Source organism: Mus caroli, chromosome 1 (assembly GCF_900094665.2).
Source record: "Mus caroli chromosome 1, CAROLI_EIJ_v1.1, whole genome shotgun sequence".
Taxonomy (NCBI): Eukaryota; Metazoa; Chordata; class Mammalia; order Rodentia; family Muridae; genus Mus; species Mus caroli.
The window spans coordinates 52,672,556-52,694,296 of NC_034570.1; the positions used below are offsets into that span (position 1 = coordinate 52,672,556).

The 21,741-nt window shown below is 41.5% G+C and overlaps 1 protein-coding gene across 3 annotated transcripts in view; it reads right to left on the reverse strand.

Annotated features, from left to right (window-relative positions):
- Trak2 (trafficking kinesin protein 2) overlaps positions 1 to 21,741 on the reverse strand; it is a 65,465-nt gene that overhangs the window by 41,693 nt on the left and 2,031 nt on the right. The gene's annotated exons all lie outside the window — the stretch shown is intronic.

Consider the following 21,741-nt stretch of genomic DNA (forward strand, 5'->3'; position numbering starts at 1 on the left):
AACTCACTTTGTAGACCAGGCTGGCCTCGAACTCAGAAATCCGCCTGCCTCTGCCTCCCAAGTGCTGGGATTAAAGGCGTGCGCCACCACGCCCGGCTCATTTATATACTTGTAATTAGACTAAAGGAACAGACTTCTACTCTCTTCATCTATTAAGTGCATTTAAAAGTTACTTTCAATTTCTAGGAAGAACTTTTTGAGAGTGTAAGTTACAAGCTTGCCTGTGAAGGAAGGGCACTGGGTAGTGAGGAGGAAGGGAAGTGAGGAGAAATGAAGGATCTCTAACTGGTCCAGGAACCTTTAACAGAGCTATGTTTTTTCTTCTTCAAATCATGACTTGATCAAGATCACTGTGAAAACTCTAACTGTAACTGAAGCCGGCTGCTGTCACTCTGTAACATGGCAGTTGCTTTATTCTTACACTCATGCTGTCATTATGCCTCCCCAATTCTACTGAAGATGTTATTTCCAGTGTTCCTGGCTTACTCTGAACTCACTACACTGTGGGTAAGGATGACCCTGAACTCTTCATCATTCTGATTCCATGTCCTGGAATTACAGGTATGAGCTACCACACTGTTTCCATTTCTTTCTTTATTCCTTTTTGCATACCCCTCCCCCCCCAACACACACACAAAGGCATGTAATGAGTGTTCTGTCTGCGTGCATGTCTGTGCACTATGTGCATGCCTGGTCTCTGACAAAGTCAAAGAGGGCGTCAGATCCCTTGAAACTCAAGTTCCTCACAGCTGTGAACCTCCATGCTGGGGATTGTAGCCAGGTACTTTGAAGAGCAGCCAATGCCCTTAACCTCTGAGCCATTTTGCTTTTTTTATATTTATACATATCACTTAAGAATACAAAAGTTTATATACAGGTTTTCATCATGGGTTGCAGACCTGTGCTGTAGAGATTACTGTTTAACTCTGGAGTTTGTGGGTGATTTGTTCTCAACACTTGTATAAAAGAATAGAGAAAACTGGAGTAAACACAGAACTAAGCCCATGGTGAGAGTCATGCAGAAAGAATGCAGCCCTCCAGGGCGATCCGGGAGCCTGCACGGGGCACACCAGGTCAGGGGTGATTTAGCAATGCAGCGTTTTCCTGGGAACACAGCAGAACACGCCCCGATTAACTTCTTAGCAAGGGCAGTTCAGAGTGACAGAATGACTGCAGTACTGTTTATGTATCTTGATGTTAGAGCTGGAATTTTACTCTGATTTACTGTGATTCTGACCTTGTGCTCATTATTTAGTATTTCTGAATCTTATTTTAATTTTTTTTTTTTTTGCCAAGATGGGGGTATTTACAAATAAGTGGGATCAGATATTGAGACTAAATATAAAATAAAAATTCCTAGTTGGGCAACTGAGACACTCAAATGCTCACTGTCTCTAGCTTTTCTCTATCCCGTAAGCCTGAGGAAAAGTGTCTCTCTCTGAAGGTCCTGCATGTCTGCATACAGAACTGGTACATCTGAAAGAGGCAGGGACCAAGCAGACCCAACAAATGACCTAAGGCTGGCCACTGGGGCTTATCACTAGAGTTCACTCCCCATGGACTTGCAGGAAGCTTGTTAGTAATGGCAAATCTCACAAGTCCATAGCATGCCAGCGAACTGCATAAGTGCTCCCTGATGCTCTAACTTAATGCTTAACCACCATCAACCTGTGACCTCCAGTTATGGAGGTCAGAGGCAGGAACCAGTTCCACTGCTTGGTACCAAGGTGTCACCGAGGCTGTGCTCCAGTGAAAGGCTTAGTCCCTTGCTTTCTAGCTGCTGCAGCTGCTTCTCTTGGCTCTGGGCCTCTTCTACTATCCTGAAGGCCAGCAGCATGGCATCCTTGAGCCTCCTCCTCTGCTTCTATTGTCACACTACTGGCTGTTTTCCTTATAAGGAACCTATAATCAATGTTTAAGCCCAACTGGATAACGCAGGATAAACTTCTCAAGATCGAGACTGCAAAGTCCCTCTGCCTCAGGTAACATTCACAGGTTCCAAGAACTTAGATCTTGATGGCTGTGACTCAGGAGGCCACACTGGCTCAGAATACAAATCCCAGAACCAATACTTACTGGTTGTATGACCTGTCCTCTCTTCCCTCATGCATCCCCAAGGGGTAGAACTCAGATGACAGGCTTGGGGAGGGGAACACGTGTTCTTTCCAGCTAAGCTATCTTGCAGCCCTGGAATTCTGCACAAACTACTTTACCATGTTTCTTCATCTGTGAAATGGGCTTAATAACAGGATCGACTTCCCTGGCTTTGTGATGAGGATTAAGGGAGTTATGAGAACAGCAGTCTCAGAGAGTCATTGGGGCAGTCACACAGCAGCTGCAGTTGGTATGCTATTACTGTTTCCACCACCACCAATGGAACAACAGAAAGGCTTACCATCCATGGCTCAATGGCATCTCTCTCAACATAAGAAGTCATGCTTCCTAGCTGTCCTCTTGACAGTGAATCGGTCTGGGGACAGCCATTTTCTTTCATTTCTGGGGAACAGGAACTCTGGGACACACTGACAGCGCCTCCTTTAGCTGCGCAGTTCTGTGTTCTCCCTGTGGCACTGTCTTTGTCTGGTGGCTCTTTATTTAATCTTTTTAGAAACAACTGTGTTTTTCCTACAAGCTACCAAGTCAAGTATGACACATTTAACAAGAAACAGACCTCTGTAAACCACGCACATTTAGGAGAAAATCAAGTAAAACCACCAACTAAATTGTTTAAAGAAGAACGGGACTGAAAATGAACCACCTAACCCGTCACTGTCACTGCTGGGAGAACACATTATGACCAAGAACTGAGTTAGCTCAGCCACAGAATTCAATGGCCGACAGAGAGAGCCTAAATATAGGCACTGTGCCTAAAAAAACAAGTAGATACTTCCTTAAAACAGGATACTTTGGACAAAACAGCCCCATGGAAAAGACTAGAAGCTCAGGAAAATCCACCTTATGAGAAGGCAGAGCCTGGAATTACAGCAAATGCAGATTTAATAAAGCATATTAAAATATATCTCAAATTTGTATTTACAAACAATACTTTGGGGATTAATTAGAAACTCATGTTGGCTGCTAAGTTGTATGTAAGAGTGGGAACAATGCCAATCACTGACCTGCAACAGCTCCTCAGGCAGAGGTAAACCAAGCTGGACCACAGATAAGCTTTAAAAATGAAATAAATTTATCTTACTTCTATATGAAATAATTAACTTTTGACCAAGACTAACTGGTTATACCGTATCTGGCCATACTTTGGGCAAATCTACCAAAACTTCACAGGAATTATAGGACCACACCAGGATTGTCATGACTTTAGTGCTATAAAAGCATGGGGAGTATCAACCCCAAATCGAAGGGGACCAATGAGCAGAAGACATCTTGAAGGTGGAGAACGCACAGTGCACCCAGCAGTGAGGTAGCAGCGAATGGGCTACGCCCAGCACAGCTGTTCTAGCAGCTATCTGTCCGTGTTCCTGTTTCCTACTTTCAATTTAACGGCCAGTAGTGTTTTTGTAATATGACATATATGGAAGCCGCTTCTGATTATAGACACACTGGACCCCAAAGTCAGTTGAATCCATGACTTAAGCATCCCAAACCATGAATAAGATTCAGGCTTCCTACAGGATATATTTTGGGCTTATTTGTCTGCTAACATCAACATCTGCTGAGGTAGGTAACTCCTCCCTGCCACAATCTCCATCACCAGAAGGGAGGTAACCTCTGGCAAGGAAGGAGTCCACACCAGAGTGTCATCTGGAGATAAGAACGGCGTGAGCCCAGGGCACCGTCTGCAGTTTTGATAAGTTCCCACAGATGCTCTCTGTCATCCCCTATGTACACTTAGCCTTTAAGCGCTTACATCCTAAGCTTGACCTGAAGTACCCTCTGAGGAGGCAACTGCTGTTTGTATGGTCCTCTGCCCATACCACGTCAGATCATTCTGTTTCTTCACCCCTGGCTGCTGACCATTAATGGCAGAGGCCTCTATCTTCAATCGCCACAGAACTGTCCTTCATTACCATCTCTATTATGTACAACGTGTGTGACCTGATATTTTAATTTTGTATGCTAGTCCTACATGAATCCATGAATCCGTATTGCCACTGCTTTTAAGGTAAAGGGAAACTTGTAATATTTGTATACTTTTTGAAACATGGTCTTGTGTAGCTCAGGCTGGTTTTAAACTTGCTCTATAGCTGAGGATGATCCTGGATTTCTGATCCTCCTGCTTCCAGCTCTTGAACGAAGGGATGACAGATTCATGCCACCCTGGCTAATTCACTCAGCGCTGGGGTTGCCCCCCTGCCTTCCTTCACACACGCCCATCAAGCACTCTACAATGCAACTTCACTCAAAACCCAGTTACAGGTTGTAAGGTGAGTCTGCGCTTCAGGAGATTTGTAAGAAAGTTAATCTACAAGGCCAGGACAGGACTTTCTGCCCTGCCCACTGCAGCATGTAAGGGGCTGCTGCTTGCCACACACCTAAGAAACTTGGAGAAGTTTGGCCTGGTAATTCCTAAACAAAGATATGCGCATTATCTGTAGTTTTGAAGTTGTCCAGCTCAACTACCCAAGTAGCAATGGATACTGTTTCTCTGTGTTTTGTTCAACAAATGAAATGGGAAGAAAATAGGAGACTGCTGATAAGTATCTGTGATTCAAGACCTTCGAATGACTCCATGATTCTGTCCTAAATACAGTTGAAAGGTCTAAAAAGCAACAATGAGGCAGGCTTTGCAGGCAAGGCACATGAGCTGCTCACTCACAGAAAACAAGCTCTCTATGGTCACTTTCATGTCCACGAGGGGAAAACCCAAAGCAAAGGGCTATTATGAACTTTTCCTCCAAAAGGCAGTGTGGTCCCTACTGGATATTTAAATATTATATTTTATCCATCTTGAAAATTCAAATTCCAGGTGTGTTGAGCACTAAATATTGCATTTAATAGAGATTACTACTACCTTTGGATTTTATTTTTTATACTATGAACTCTTAATACCATAAAAGCCAAACATGTTAATGCATGCACATATTGATATTCAAAGTCGAAAGTAAGAAACATTAAATACAGTCCCTCTTTTACCAGCTAAGCCATCTCCTAGCCCCATTAGGTTTTAAATAACTATAGTGTAAACTTAAGCACTCAGGAGGTAGAGACATAAAGTGGAGACAAACCATTCCTGGCACCTGGCTGTCTGGACAAGGAAGATGCATAACTCAGAGCAGCGCCTCTCCATCTACCCTGCTAAGAGCCCTTCTCAAATGCACACCCCTTTTACAGTAGCCTGCTATGCAGTCTCTGCACCTGCCACTAGCCATAATGTAGGGCTCAAAGAAGAACCACATGGCTCTGTAACTAGGGCTCTAAAAGAGTTTCTTATACAAAAACTTTTCCAATAAAAAGCTCACCACAGAATCTAGACTGGTGCAGCCATTCAAAGACTATCAGTAGTGACTTGGCATCTTTACACCAAGAGCTTCTGCCCCTAGGTTTATTATCTACTCCAAAGAACTGTGATGCCACCTACATAGAGACATGGCTGGAGGTTGTTTCCTGTAGCACTGTTCATGACAGGAAGGCAAAGTCTACTCTTCAAAGTGCAGGTACAATGGGGTAGAGACACACTGTAGGGCAACATGCACCAGAATCAAATGCTAACTGAATAAAGCAACAATCAATTCCACTTATATGTGTGAAATATTTTCCATATTTAATTTGCACACTTAGTATGTATAAATATATTGAAATGTTTACCTTTAATGTGAGGAAAATGAAACTTTGATGGTATAAGTTTAAGAAAGAAGTATTAAAAACCCATGAATTGTTTAAAGCCCACTGCTCTTTTATCAGTGAGCCATATAATTACTGTTACATCCCTTCCGTTCTTAAAGGCTAAGCTTGTTCCTGGACACACCAACATGCACACACAGTTCTGCAATGCGAACTCTGTGACACACTTCCTGGCACATTTCTCAAAACGCCATCGCATTTCCTGATGTGACTTAACTGCTCCTCAGCAGTCAGGTCAACTAACGTAAGAGGCAAAGCCAGTGCAAAGCCGCAGGGCGGATGCTCTCAGGAGTTATCAGCCTGGCTGCCGAGGAAGTGCTCTAATGCACTGTTTGCCAGGTTTAGGTCGAACGTGCTAAGGGTTTAAGAACGAAGCATAATAAAGTGTATTCCTCTATTTCATCTACCAAAATTGGCTACCAACTGACACTGTGCATTTCTGTTCAGTTATTTTACCTTTCCAACACAAAAGAAAATAACATGTACATACTCAAGTACGTATTTTTGTTTCTCACTATAAATACAATAATTGCATCTAAAAATTTAAGGCAGCATACAAAGAATCAAATGAAAATGATTCATGATGTTTCACCATCATTCACAAGATACAATGTTTAGCTGCTAGAGAAATATTTATCTTTTTTCCATGTTAACCTAGACATTGTATTTACGAGTATCCAGTATTTAGAATATTTAATTATATAATCAACAATTATTTCCATTGATGATCTCCAAACAATTAGTGGTTATTAATTCACTTTAAAACTCGAGAATCTGTAAGAAGACTCAGCAAACATTTCCTGTTAAGAGTCAGGTACTGAAAGCTTTAGAAAAGCCATATACCATTTGTTGTATGAGATTGCTGTTCTCTTTTGCTAATTCTTTAAAAAAAAACAAACAAAGCAAAACAAACAGACAAAAACCCCTAAATCTTCATTTCTAAGATGAGCTAACTCTGACCCAAGTTCTTCCTGGCTGCCTTCGGATCTAGAACCAAAGCCATGGTATGTCTGCACACAGATTAGAAGGCCACCAGGATACTACACCTACACATCACGTGGAAGCAGACTGAGGAAGCCATGCTTTGAAAACTACACTTCTCAACAGGAATTTCATTTGACGCTTGATGGCACAGAGTCAAGGACAAGGAGTTATATTAAAATGCTTAAAACAACCAGATGTGGTGGCACATGCCTGTAATTCCAGCACTCAGGAAACAGAGGTGACAGGAGGGGGAGAGGCTGGAGGAAGATACTAAAACAGACTTGCCTGCTATTTATACATCTTTAGATTCATGCCTTTCTTACCTCTATCTCCTCAGTCTCACTGTCATGAACGGTTAGCAAATGGATGACCATCCAGACTTTTGGTAGTCAAGTTATTTAGGGATAGTCATATGATAGCTTACTCAAAGGAAATGGGATGGAAAACAATGTTAAATATAGACTTCAAATGAGCAAACTAGTGTCGCATTCAGCAAACAGTGGTGCATTATTTTTTTCAAGAAAAACAATTTGATGTTTAAATTCTATCCTGTTAAATAGGCATTATCTTCTCTGTGCCACTTGGCAAAAGAGTTACATATGGCATATAGTATAAAAGTTACATTTTAATCAAAGTTTTTCAAGATAGATTTCTTACAAGTTTAGTATGCAATATTTAAATAGCTGTAAGACTATTTAACTGAAAAAGTTGTTACTAAAAGCAACTTTTATCATTAAATTTTACTAAGTCCACACTGTCCACTGCTAAACAGTAAAGCCTCGCTCAGGAGAAAGAAGTTGGGAAATGTTTAGTAAGTGCCTGGGCCAAGACTGCCTTGCAGCCCAGCCCAACCACCAGGGAATATGTGGAAAGGTCATTCAGGGTTGAAGGTCAAAGGAGGCTAAGCTGCTCTGCATGAGACTAGGAGAGCAACTGGCCTTTCTTTTTCCTAAGCAGAGGGAACAGAAATCAGCACAGGTAGCAGCTTAGAGGCCACAGGAATACCAAGACTGCAGAGAGCTTAGGGAGGGTTTTGGCTGTCTATTTAGTCTTGGCGGGTCTAGAGCAGCAGTCCTCAATCTGTGGGTCGTGACACTTTGTGGAGGCTGTTAAATTACTCTTTTTAGGGGCTGCATATCAGATATCCTGCATGTCAGATAGTTACATTATAATTCCCAACAGTAGCAAAATTAGTTATGAAGTAGCAACAAAAATAATCTCATGGTTGGGATGGGGGTCACCACAAGATGGGGAGCTGTGTTAAAGGGTTGCAGCATTAAGAAGGTTGAGAATCACTGCTCTTGACAGTCTGCTGACATGTGAGTCACAGACACGTTAAAATATTAGCTCATAGGGTACTTTTGTCAAAATCTACATCACAGGATATTAATAAAATCATCAGTTACCTCAAAATCTTTTTAAACAAGGAAAATGTATATCTTTTACTACAGCAACAGATAAAATGGATAAAATGGTAAAAAATGGATAGAGGTCTTTAAAACATGGGTAACACAGAGTAAGTAGTATAAAATGTTGGTGGAGTCCCTTAACCAAAACCAGAAAACATCTCGAGTGGAGGCATTTTATGTGACAGGTTCTGTAGGTATTGTAAAAGGTCTGTACTTCTAGGAAAAAACAAACCCATCCCAGCAAGCCAGAAAGCACTATCAATGTTGAGTGGCAAAACTAAGATACTAGATTACAAAAGGGGTTGGCAGCTGAGCTTCTAATGCCACAGAATACTAACAACTAACTAAACAGATGCAATCAGCTGTCAGACTTAAGACTGTCCTGTGAAATCAAACAGCTAAGACCCCTTGAGAACAGCAATTTCAGTGCAGCAGTAAGGAATATCAAAATGCTAAATACAAGAGTGAGAAGAAAATGTATGCTTGTCTATTCTCTATATCCTTTAAGAATAAAAATAATTTGGTTTTGGTATTAAAATCATCACAAATCCTTCAGTTACTTAAAAACTGCAGAACTCGGTGGTTTTAGAAGCGGAAGCTCCCCTGCATCAGGTGCCCAGAGCACAGGGTCAGGTGCCATGCTCTTCAAACACAGCAGGCTGAGTTCATTGCTGCCTGTACAATTTAAAGAGAGCTGGGTGACGCTCAGGATGCAGGCATGTTTACTATAAACATCTTTATAAACACATGCAGCTCTGCATATCTAAGACACGTAAGTATTTTAATGTAATTCTACCACACAAAAGAATTTTCAATTATATTTGTCATAAACCTAAGCCTTGTTTTGCAAAGCCAGTTGTCAAAGATCTTTAGAATTTTAAGACAAGATTTTTTTTAGATTTATTTTATTTTTATGTGTGTAAGTGTTTTGCCTGGTTTGTGCATCCCATGCATGCCTGGTGCCCATGGAGCTCAGAAGAGGATACCGGATGCCCTAGAGCTTGAGTTACAGACTGTCTTGAGCCACCATCTGGGCTGGGAATGGAACTCTTAACTGCTGAGTCATCTTTCTAGTCCCTAATGTTACTTTTTGAGTGAAATTTTATATGTAATGGATAATTTTTGTTTAACAATAAAATTCAGAGAACAAAGAATAGATAACTGTTTGAGCTGTGGCTGTTAACTCGGGAAACAACTGGGTTCCAAGCTTGAGGGACGCAATTAACTGGGGTGTCTGAGTCTTTCTCTACCTGCCTTTAACAGTCACTATCCCACATTTCAAGATTTTCTCACGAGCCCTCCTCTTTCTCACCCTAGGAGTCACATTACTTTGAAGACCTTCATTTCCCACTCCATGGCAGTCATAGCTCATGTTTCAATCTTTAGCTCAAACTGGCATTTCATAACTTTAAATTAGAAATGTCCGTAGCATTCAACAATATGAACTAACCAGTACTCCCCAGAACTGTGCCTCTAGTTGCATATGTAGCAGAGGATGGCCTAGTCGGTCATTAGTGGGAGGAGAGGCCTTGGTATTGCAAAGATCATATGTCCCAGGGGAATGCCAGGGCCAGGAAGCGGGAGTGGGTGGGTTGGGGAGCAGGAGGGGGGGGGGGAGGGTATAGGGGACTTTCAGGATAGCATTTGAAATGTAAATGAAGAAAATATCTATTTAAAAAATGAAATTAAAAAAATGTCAGTATCAATTTATATGGGTACCATAAAGCCTCCACATCCTAAACTCAACTTTCCCCAATCTCCCACCATACTTGCTCTATTATGACTATTATTAGCTTTTTAAAAGACTTATTTTTATTTTATATATTTTGCCTGTATGTATGTGAAGGTACCACGTCCTCTGGAATTAGAGCTACAGAAAGCTGTGAGCTGCCATGTGGCTGCTAGGAATTGAACCTGGGTCCTCTGGAAGAACAGCCAGTGCTCTTAACTGACGAGCCATTTCTCCAGCCACTATTGGAATTTTTTTTTTTTTTTCCTGAGACAGGGTTTCTCTGTGTAACTCTGGCTGCCCTGAAACTCACTGTGTAGACCAGGCTGGCCTCAAACTCACAAAGATTCATCAGCCTTTGCCTCCAGAGTGCTGGGATTAAAGGATGTGCCACCTCTATTACTCGTTTTTACCTGCATCTCCTTATAAGCACATGTGGCTCTAGAATTATCTGCATCCCTCAAGATCACCCACACTTCAGAGTCCAAAACTCAGTCACCGTCCCTTCTATTCTGCTCTCTATCTGGTCTCTAGTTCCTATGAATTTACTCTCTAAGACACTGCCACTGCCTTCAGTCACACTAACTGCTGCAATAGGTGGCTACTTGCCTGCTCTGTGCCCACTCGTTCTCTTTGCTTCCTACTCCTATGTAGTCAACGCCCTCAATCTCTACACTTGAAGCACTCTGGGTTCTTAGGCAGATATTCCGATAAAGGGAAATGTGCTAAGTATGGAGACAGATCTGTAATTCACTTCCCAAGTTTGTTCATCATTCTGTTTGTTGTGACACTTCCTCCAGACCTGGAAACGGAGCACACAGAGGAGGTGACTTTAATAGACAGTTCTGCACAGCTAGAGAGAGGAAGAGACTTCAGAGCAACACTAGCTCTTTGACCCTGAAGGCATGACCCCAAACATTCCAGTGAAATTCCAGACTTTCCTAAAGAGTATGCCAAATGAAACTAGACTCAGAAGTTTCTAAGATCCATTTCTAATGTAAACAATTCATAATATCGTCGTAAGAGCTTCCTGAGTTTCAATGAAAAACTATATTCACATCTCTGTTCCAAACTGGCTTTCCTACTACAGCGTCTAGCGTAGGCTGTACACACTCTACGCCTTGGCACTGACTTCAAAGCTTTCCACCCATAATCCTCTTTAATCCTCACAGCAGCCCCAGGATGTGGACATCATTGTCACCATTTTATAGACAAGGCCACTGAGGCTTAGTAGTTGATTATCATACTGAAGCTAGTGAGAGCCAGGGATGAAACCCAAGCCTATTCTACAGTTGATACCTCTAACCTTCGAGGTCTGACAAATGACTGGGACGGACAAGAAGTGCATGTCATTTGAAAGGCTTTAGAGATAACTGTAAAACAATTTCCTCACTTTAAAAACACACACACATTGATTCTGGGTTAAAGAAGAGAAAAGCAAACAAATCCTCAATTTGTATATACACATACACACACACACACACACACACACACACACACACGTTATCTGAGGTCACAGAGACGGCTCAGTGAGTAAAAGTGCTTGTTGCCAAGCATGACAACTTGAGTTTGATACCTGGAAACCCCCATGGCGGAAGGAGGGAACAACCCCTGAAAGTTGTCCTCTGACCTCCACACAGGCCCTCCCCCTACTCATACATTTCAACAATAATAATAATAAATACAAGCACAGATAAGAAGATAATTTTTACTTAAAGTTAAGACATAATAGTAAGGAAAGGCGAAAACTGGCTAAAGGAGAGGGAAATGGCCTGTTGCTGACTTGGGTGACTACTGTGAGCAGCAATGTGCACACACCTAATGGTGTAATGTGAAGGCCTCTAGTGTCGGCTCCCAAAGACTTCTTTCTCTCTATAGTCAGTGTACAAATTGCTTTCTTTAGTTAGTTAGATAGTTATTTTAGATGTTGAAATTCACTTTTAATCTTGTTCCTTCGTTCCTCGTGAGGCTATCAACCATCATACATGCTGGTGCCAGCACGCCTCTCCCTTTTCTAGCTCGATGTTGGGGTGAGAAGCCAGATAGCCAGGCTATCAGAGAAAGCACAAGGTATCTGTTTGAGACTGACCCCAGGACTTGTTTTCCTGCCCCAAGCACTTTCTCAGGTGCCTGTTCCTTATCCTCTGAGCACAAGGGATTTAGCTGGCAGCTTCTCTTCCTTTGGCACTGCTGCCAAGCGCTTCTCTCATCTGGCGTCCTCTTTCCTAGGCTGGTTATGAACACTCTGCTCTTTCTCTACTGCCTCCCAAGGAGAGTGGAGGTCCTCCTTTCTTCCTTTCTAAGCAGTTTTGTGTTAATCCATAGAGAGACCAGGAATGGATTATAAACAGAGAAACCTTGCATTTTCTAATTGTGATTTTGCTAGTGTTTATAGAACCCTCTTCTGTAGACTAAATTATCCCAGAAGACAATGATCTCATCTGTTGTCTTTCCTCCCTGTGCTCAGAGCTCTTTGACATGTCTTATTATGCACAACCCAAACCTAACAGCAAATAACACGTAGAGATAGCATCGCAAGCCTACTGGATCATTGATTAAAAGTAAGCAGGCTAGCCCTATGTGGTGGCACAGAGCTCCCAGCACTCTGAAGGCAGAGGCAGGCAGCTCTCTGTGAATTTGAGGTCAAGCTAGTCTACACAGTGAGTTCTAGGACAGCCAGGACTACACAGAGAGACCCTGTCTCAGAAAACAAAACAACTAAGTAAGCTATTAGAAGCAATTTAACAAATAAAGTTGATTACAATTTCAGTCTAGTAACAATTCTGAAGAAATTCTAAAGAAATGCTGTACTGGCCTTAGGAAAATTACAATGGGCATAGTGGTTCAAGCCTGTTGATCTGATCTGGGAAGGCGAGACCACAAGACTCTAAGTTGGAGACTAACCTGGGCTACACAGTGAGACTTATTAATAGCTCCAACTTCACATGAAAGGGTTTAGTGTTGAATGGCCTATCGTTGTGTAGCAATAACACTACCTAAGTACCTACTTTTCCTGTAGTAAGGGGGAAGGACTGGGTTGGCTCATCGCTTAGACTTAGTATGCTCTCCACTAAGACGTGCAGCTGACTGACAAAGCATTTCAAACAAGCCCCACAGGAGAAAAGAATCAGATAGCTTAAAAACTTCACAGCTGCTAGTACAAGCCTCACTTGTAGTCTTTCAGTTTTGTGACTAAAAGAGAACGAATTCAGTAAGACAAAAAGCTGTGGTTGCTTGGTTAGGGTTTTAGTCGTTTTCCAGTTGTTAACTCTATGCTTTGGGAACAGCAGTCCATCTCAGACACATGGCTGCTGGCTTCTAGGCTCCTCCTCTCCTCTCCCAGACAGAGTGCTCTTTCTTAGCCAACAAGCTTCCCTTTGTTGTGATTTATAGCACTGGCCCTCTACGTGGCATGAGAGCAGGGCTTAGGTGCTGTACCCCAAACACCACTCACTCTAAATAAGTTATCAATCTTCGAACAGATGACTTTTTGAAATTGACTACATTTTAAATACAAAACAGTTAAATTCCCCCAAAGTATCACAAAACCACACTGTGGTATGGGGTTACTGCAAACGTAGTCAGCAAGTATGAACATCACGCCATGGGCAAGCCCTCCATGGCCTGCTTAACTGTCCCTTCTCTTTGGAGACTCTTCTACATCAGCTCTTTCCCACCCATCTCTGACTCCCCACTCCACCCCACCCCAATTCTTAGCATCTCTCACTCTTCACAGCAATGCATGCCTAGGGTCTACAGCTTTCACCTGACTGGGGTAAAAACTCATAATCTCAGAAAAGAGGAGCTAGAGCAGGGAGTAGTCATGGACCCCTAAAATCCAACATGGGAAGCTAATGCAGGATGACCCCAGGTTTGATGCCAGCCTGGGCTATATGGCAAACTGACTTAAACAACAAATAATGTATGTGTGTGTGTGTGTGTGTGTGTGTGTGTGTGTGTGTGTATTTCAGCTTTTCTGCTATGTACTATTACAAATTATTACATGTAAGCAAGTCACTTAACCACCCACTCCTACCTTCTCTGAACTGTGGTCCACTGGATACCCCTGCCTACTAACTTCACTACCTTCTATAGCTTACCAACATGCTCAAAATCATCTTTACGATTTTTGTAGTCAGGGTCTCACTTTTGCTTGGAACTTCATAGGTAGCTCAGGCTAGCCTCCAATGTGTGATTCTCTTATATTTTTGGTTGTGAGCCTAGCCTTTAACGGCTGAGCCATCTCTCCAGCCCAAATGTGTGATTCTCATGCTCAGTCAAAATCTATTATTAAACACGCCCTTCCCTGGGGCTTGGGGACTGCTCACAACCACTGCCCTCTCAGGAGAGGCGCATTCAAGAGTCTTAGAAAGCATTTATTCTCATTTTTTTAGTCCCTCATCCCTCATTCATAACTCCGTACTGGCACACCTGAACTCTCCAGAAACAGCTCTTGTTTTTCTACCCCCTACCCCAGCCAACCAAATCACACTCAGGCACTACATCATTTCTAGTTCAGCAATGACACCCTTCCTCAGCCACCTTCTTCCCATGCTGTTCTCAGACTTCTCGATAAATTACCTGGATACTTTGAATGGAAAGTGTCCCCCCAGGCTCACTTGAACCCTTGTCCCCCAGATGGTAGTTGCTGTTTGGGAAGCTATGGAACCTCTGGGGAGGGGCGTTGTAGGGCCTTACTGGAGAGAATATGTCACTAGGAAGAGGTTTTATAGCTCCATTCTACTTCCTGTTTCTTTCCCTCTCTTCCTGTCCCTTCTTTTTCTCTTCCTCCTCCCCCACCCCAATCTCAGCTTCCTGTGTTGCTGGCTCCTCCCCTGCCACAGAAGCCTCTATGTCTCTGGAACTGTAAGCCAAAATAAATTCTTTAAGTTGTTTGGTCATAGCAACAACCACAACAACAAAAACTAATGCAATGACCCCAGCTCCTGTGGATCCGCACATCTGGCACCTGTGGAGATGACCCCAGCTCCTGTGAAGCTGCACATCTGATACCTGTGGAGTTTGACTGCAACAGTTTTTGTTCTTGTTGCTATTTCTTTTTCTTTTTCTTTTTTTTTTTTTGACTTCATTTGCCTGGTATATTAGCACACCATTACCACAATTAGCAACCTCTTCAGCATTAACTGCAGAAGATGTCTGGCTCTCAGCCCCTTCCTGAGTTCTATTCTTATTTCCTCCATCTTAAAGGGAATCCATGGACTCTTCCTTCCTCAGCACACCAAATTTGATCCATGAGCAATCCTAGAAAGTCTCTTGCCACGGGGTGTCTCAGACCCACCGCCCCCATACCTTCCTATTTCAAGCCATCCCATCACCTGTTAGCCTTCAGGGGTCCGGGCAGGACTCCAGGCATGATCTCTGCACCCTTCCTCCTCTGAAAGTCAGCAAGATTCATGTTTGCAAAACCAAACTACTTTTAAAAAATAGGCTTTTTTTTTCCTTCTTGATGACAATCATTCTGATCAGAGTTAAATGGACTCTTAAAGCAGTTTTAGTTTGTATTTCCTGCTGGCTAAGGACATTGAATAACTTTTAAGATACTTTTAGCCACTTTTAGTTCTTCTTTTGAGAACTATTTGGCTCACTAACACATTTATTGATCCTAAAATTTAAATTTAATTTTGGAGTTCTTTATGTATTCTATTATTAATCCCCTGTCAGATCTATAGGGCAAATATTTTCTTCCATCCTAAAGTCTATCTCTTTTCTTTGCTGATGGTTTCCCGTGGTATGCAGAAGCCTTTTCATTCCATGGAAGCCCAATGCTAATGCTTGGGGTTATTTCCTCGTGCTGTTAGGGTTTATACAGCTCTCGAGTAAACACTCAAAGGACTAACAACACATCACAGAGATACCTGTACATCTATGTTCATTGCTACACTGTTCACAATAGCTAAGAAACAGAACCAAATTAAATATCCATCAACAGATAGGTGGATAAACAAAAGATGGAACACATATACAAAGAAATTTACTCAGCCATCAAGAATGAAATTACAACATCTCAAAGATAGAGATCATTATTAAATAAATTGTTATTTACTTAACATAGTGTTAATATATTATATTATTTACTTAATATATAGTATTAGGATATATTAAGAAAAATAAGCCTGACTCAAAAAAGGTAAGTATTGTGTGTTTTCTCTCACATGCAGAATCTAGATTAAGTGTATGTTACTGGTTGAGTGCCAGGGAGGGTAGAGGTGAGGAAGAAATCTTAAGGAGGTAGTGGAGTACATGTGACATGAAGGCAGGAGAACCACTAACTGGGGAAAGGAACTAGCAAGGAGGAGAGCAATGGAACAGGGTGTGCATGCATATACACACGTATATACACAGGTATGTAGCATGAAAACGACATAAGGGAGTCCATTACTTTGTATACCAACTTAAAAATTTCATTAACAAAAACTCCAAAACAGGCCCTTGCCTTCACATCTCTCACTCTCTTCCATGCTTCACTCGTCCACAGAAACTCATCTTCAGCTTCCTAGCACCTCCCTCTCACACTCCTCTCTTAGCCTCAGTCACTGGTTGGCTAAATGAACACTCTTCCTTCCTGCTCTCTATAGCTGACTATCACTCAGGCCTCAGCCCATCCGATGCCTCAGTGTCTGGTCTGTTACATTCACATGGATATTATATTCACTTCCAAGTCCTCACCCTTTGTTTGTCCTGTCCTTTGTTTGATGACCAGAATGGGAATTCAATGCTAGGAGCTCAAACAATTATTTATACATATATATTTAAATTAGAGTGTTTTTTTTTTTTCAGTGTGGGGGAGACTAATCTGGTATTCCTGCAAGTACCCTACACTAGCTTCTTCTCCAGGCCTGAGGTGAAGAAGCAAATAAATTGTTGGTAAATTCTTTCCCCACTGACTTCCATAATATGTCAGCTTTGTTGTTGTTGTTGTTTGGTTTGGTTTGGCTTTTGAGACAGGGTTTTACTGTGTAACCCTGGCTGTCTTGGAACTCACAGAGATCCACCTGCCTCTCCTTCCCAAGTGATGGGATGAAAGGTGTGCACCATCACCACCCAGCTAATTTATCAATTCTTAAATTATGTCCTTTTAAAAATATTATTAAACAGTTTTTTTTCCTTTTTTATCTGATTTAAAAAAAAAAAGCTTTGTAAAAAAAACAGAACTCGACATCTGGCAAATACTAGCAGACAAACACAGATAAGCTCCAAAGACCTCAGTGACCTTTACTTTACTTTTAATTATTTAAATTAATTCCACTTTAACACTGGCAGATCTGTATGCTTGTTTCCTAGCACAAATAAGCTACAATTCTGGATGTCCTCAAGGTTCTGTGTGTCAGCAGTATGGCTAGGAATGAAGTATGCAAGTTACATATTAAGTTAATTTTAAAATCACTTCAAAAATAACTCTATTAAGAATTAGTCAACAGGCGATATACCTAACAACTTCCAATAAATGCTTCTTGAATTAAACTAAAGGTATTAAAAAATAGATACAATATTGTATACAATAGTCTCTACCAAAAAGGACATTAAAGAGCTAAGAAATCTGAACTCTAACAGGGAAAGGGCTATGATCTTGTGATCTAGATGGTTAGAGCTAAGATGTAATGGTCTCAGAAATCTAAGAAAACAAGATAATAAATTTTTTTTTTTTTTTTTTTTGGTTTTTCGAGACAGGGTTTCTCTGTGTAGCCTTGGCTGTCCTGAATGGGTATTACAACATTTCTATCCTATAGATAGATAGTAGGGGAGGGGAGGTCATTTCTAGCTAAAATGTTTGTCTTCAGGCTTGAAAAAAAAAGTTTGTGTTCATACTAGATTTAGGATTTTAGTGAGTTTCTTAAGTATGAAAGATTTGGCTGAGAACAAGGGCATCTATAGAACAAAATAATCAATCAAACAAGCAAACAACAAAATCAGAACCCCACAAAAAGGAAAGGTGTTGGTTAGAGAAGAGGTCCCAAAGCATTTAGCTATTAATGTGTATGTGTGTGAGGGGAATTATCAGCAAATAATGTGTTTGGAGATTTAAACCTAACTAGTTCAAGTTAAGAAGTCTCAACTTGATCCCATAGCAGAGTGGCTTTCAAGAGCAATCAATCTGGAGGCAGAATACAGGATAAATTTCAGGAAGAGAAGACCAGAGACAGAAAGATAATTGGGGAATTTTTAGCACATTTCACACAGATTATTGTAAGAAAGGCCTAGGATGGTGAATGGCCACAGTGGGGACCCGTGTGACAGTATAAACAGAATCAGTTAACTGGGGAACTGAGACTAGATGCATTTTTCTTCCTCTTATAAAAAAAGATAATGACATCCCGCATATGCTTCATTCATTCAGGCTTAAAATGGGACTGGAGAGATGGACTCTCAAGAACTTTTTGTATTTGTGGAGGACCCAGGTTTGATTCCCAGCATCCACATGACAGCTCACACTGTCTATCATTCTAGCCACAAGGGATCCAATGCCCTCATCACACTTCCAAGGACACTAGGCATGCGAACGGTGCACAGATGTGCGTGTGAGCAAAATGCAGAGACACATTAAAAAAGAAAGAAAGTCATCCCCTCCCCACAAGCTGACTCCTCCTCCTCCTTCCTTCACCAACCAGACAACATATTCAGCCAAAACAAAGGACAGCATTTATTAGCTTTCTAAAAACACCAGGAAATCCTCAATCCTATAATAGGTCATGCAGTTTCTTTGAAATTCCCATGTCCTCTCTCAAGTCTTCAAATCCAAACCCTAACCAGGTCAAAAGCCCCCTTTCCATTAAGTCTTCCCAGGAGCCTCAAAGTCAGCATTCCCTCCTGTCATTCTGTTTGTCTGCTTTTAAAATAAACCCTTTAAAGGCCCCTTGACAGTTACTACTCATCCCCTCAGATGAGCTGTCCATTCCTTACAGCACGCACACTCTTTTCAATCTCTCCCTGCTTTCCCTCACACTTGGTAGAAGATCTTAATTTTTTTGTATATGGCAGTAGCAGAGTGTACAGTTAAGAAGACAGATAACGAAGATAGAAATAGTTGATTTTGAATTTCAACTTGGCTCTTCATTAGTTGTATGCCCTTGGAAAAACTACTTAACCTATCTTCCTATATATTTATGAGTTCAGAATGGAGGTTAACAGTACATATTTCATAGGCAGCCAGAGGAAGGGATTATAAGAGTATAAATACCATAAAAGAGTCCTAAAGATAAAAGATACCTTCAAAAATCACTTCATAGGGTAGCAAACTACTGAATATGTTGTGATAGTTGTGTAAAGCTTTACAATCTATGCAGGCAAAGGTAAAAAAAAACTAATCATAAAGCCAAAGTTTAAGTCAAAATAGATACATGCAAATTCTAAGTCAGCTGGCCTAAGGTGGTCTATGACTTTTAAAACAAATTTCTGCTATATTTGTTTATTTGCTGTGTGTATGTGCTTGTCCATGACAAGGCACACAGGTGATGCCAGAGGACAGACATCCAGGGACCATGAAAGCAGCAGGTGCCTTTACCCCCACATGTAGCTGGGCCTTGTATTTTGAGATTTAAGTTCCTTATAATGAGCAGCCACCTGAACTGGTGTTGCCTCTTCAGTATTTCTCCCATTGCCGCAGCCTTTCTAAAACGCACATGTAATGTTTCCCCACTGCCACCAAATCCTCCATTTTATCCCTTCAGTTTAAAGCTCCTTGGATCTCATACAAAGCCGCCCTTATCTTTCCAGCTCCGGCTCCAGCTTCAGCCCTCAAAGCTCATAGTGAAACCTGAATCACCAAGTCACATCTCAAAGGCTTTTTGTACATCGTGCCCTTCGCCTGTGACACCTGTTTATTATTTACTGGGGCTACAAGGACAAAGTACCACAGCCTGGGCAGGTTAAATAACATTCTCTCCTAGTTGAGGGAGTTGGAAGTCCAAAATGAAGGTACTGGAAGGTCTGTTTTCTCCTGAGGCCTGTCTTCTTGGCCTTGGTGATAATTTTGACTCTTCCTATGCAGGTGTAGTGTGTGTTCAGAAGCCCGACACAAATACAGATACGTTTTCAGGCAATGAGGGTTAGGTTGGGCTACCACCTAAGAATTTGGAAAACATAATTCAGCCCTTTACAGCTCTTACGCCTCTGCCTTCCCCTCCAGCCCCTTCTCTGTTCCTAGCCTCTGAACAGTGCTATCATAGTGCTCAATACACTAACGGAACTCTGGCTTCTCTTCTCTAGGACACATTTCTTAACAGTGAAGATTATCCTTATCATCTAGGACAGCAACCTACAGAAAATACTTAACAAACATTTGATGAGAAGCAGAGGGAAGAACATGGACCTTAAAGTAAAGATCTAAATCCCAGCTCTATTGTTCCCCAAAGAGGTAGGGAAGTCACTTAATGTTGAGTTTCCATCTAAATAAAGAGTTGCAATAGTGCACAATTGAATTAGAATAAAACTACTCAGGTTTTGTTACCAAGTTAAGTGCTTAGATGTTGAAGTAAAGGTTGGATCCTGGTTGGTTTGACAGCCACTGCTATCACTCAGTAATTAAATCATTTTGAGTACATTTCATCTGCTGCTTTAGTTGCCAACCTGTTGAAACCAAACAAACAAACCAACAACAACCACCTCGGGTGCTATTATGGCCATGATAACTAGGTAAAATGTTCAGCTGGGTGTGCAACACACCGTATTATTCCTATGCTTCCTATTATTGATATTATAAGAACATTGCAGGTCTGAACAGACGTGACTAGCTGTTCCATGTGACTGTCACGTCAATGACTCAGGTTTCTTTCCAAGTAAGTAGGATAACTTAATGAGGTTCAAAAGCTGGTCCAGGGCCAGCAATGTGGCTGAGAGACAAAGGTGCATGCCACCAAGACTGACACCCTGAGTCTGATCCCCAGGACACACATAGTAGGAAGAGAAAACCCAATCCTACAAGTGGTCCTCTGGTTTCCACATGCATTCATGCTCCCAGGCACACACACACAGCAACAAACAAACAAACAAATGTAATTTTAAAAACGATACAGTCATGGAAGCACACAACTTTAATCTCAGCACGCAAGAGGCAGAGGCAGGCGGATTTCTGCGAACTCCAGGTCAGCCAGAGCTACATAGTGAAATTGTCTCAAAAGAGTAAAACAAGAAAAAACAACAAATCCAAAACAAAAAAAGGAACCACACAGATGATGTAAATGAGCTGTAGACGAGAATGAGCAAGAACTACAGTGCTACCATCCACCATCCCTCAATGTTGGGGATGCTCCACTGCTCTAAGATAGTCTGAGCAGTGATGTAAAAACATTAAAAAGCCAATTTCCATAGTCTTTATGTCTATGAATGTTAAACATTCATAGGGAAGAATAACAATGCTTTGTGACTGTGGATGTTAAGCATCTGCAGTGAAGAATAATAACCATAGAACCATAAAACCGTGAACTGGAAAGCACCTTTGTGATACAGGTCCAATCCTATCATTTATTTTTTTTAAAACACATAAAGGCATCCAGGTGGATTTGGAATGAGCTCTTAGTGTCTTAATGAGCAGTTCTATGAGGGATGAGACTAGCAGACAAGAGTGTACAATTTGTTCAGAGGGCTAAAGTGGGAGTTTCAGATGCATTCATAGTCAAGGAATTATGGAGCGAGTACTAGCAAATTATGAACATTCTTCTTAACCGTCTTTTAACCTGATTCATAACTTTGAGGCAAAGCAGGTATGGGTGTAAATCTCGACTTGTTACAGAAAGTCTCCAGAGCAACTAGTGAGCAATGTACGTGGTGAAGCGAGCCGTGTACATCACATCAGTAAAAATG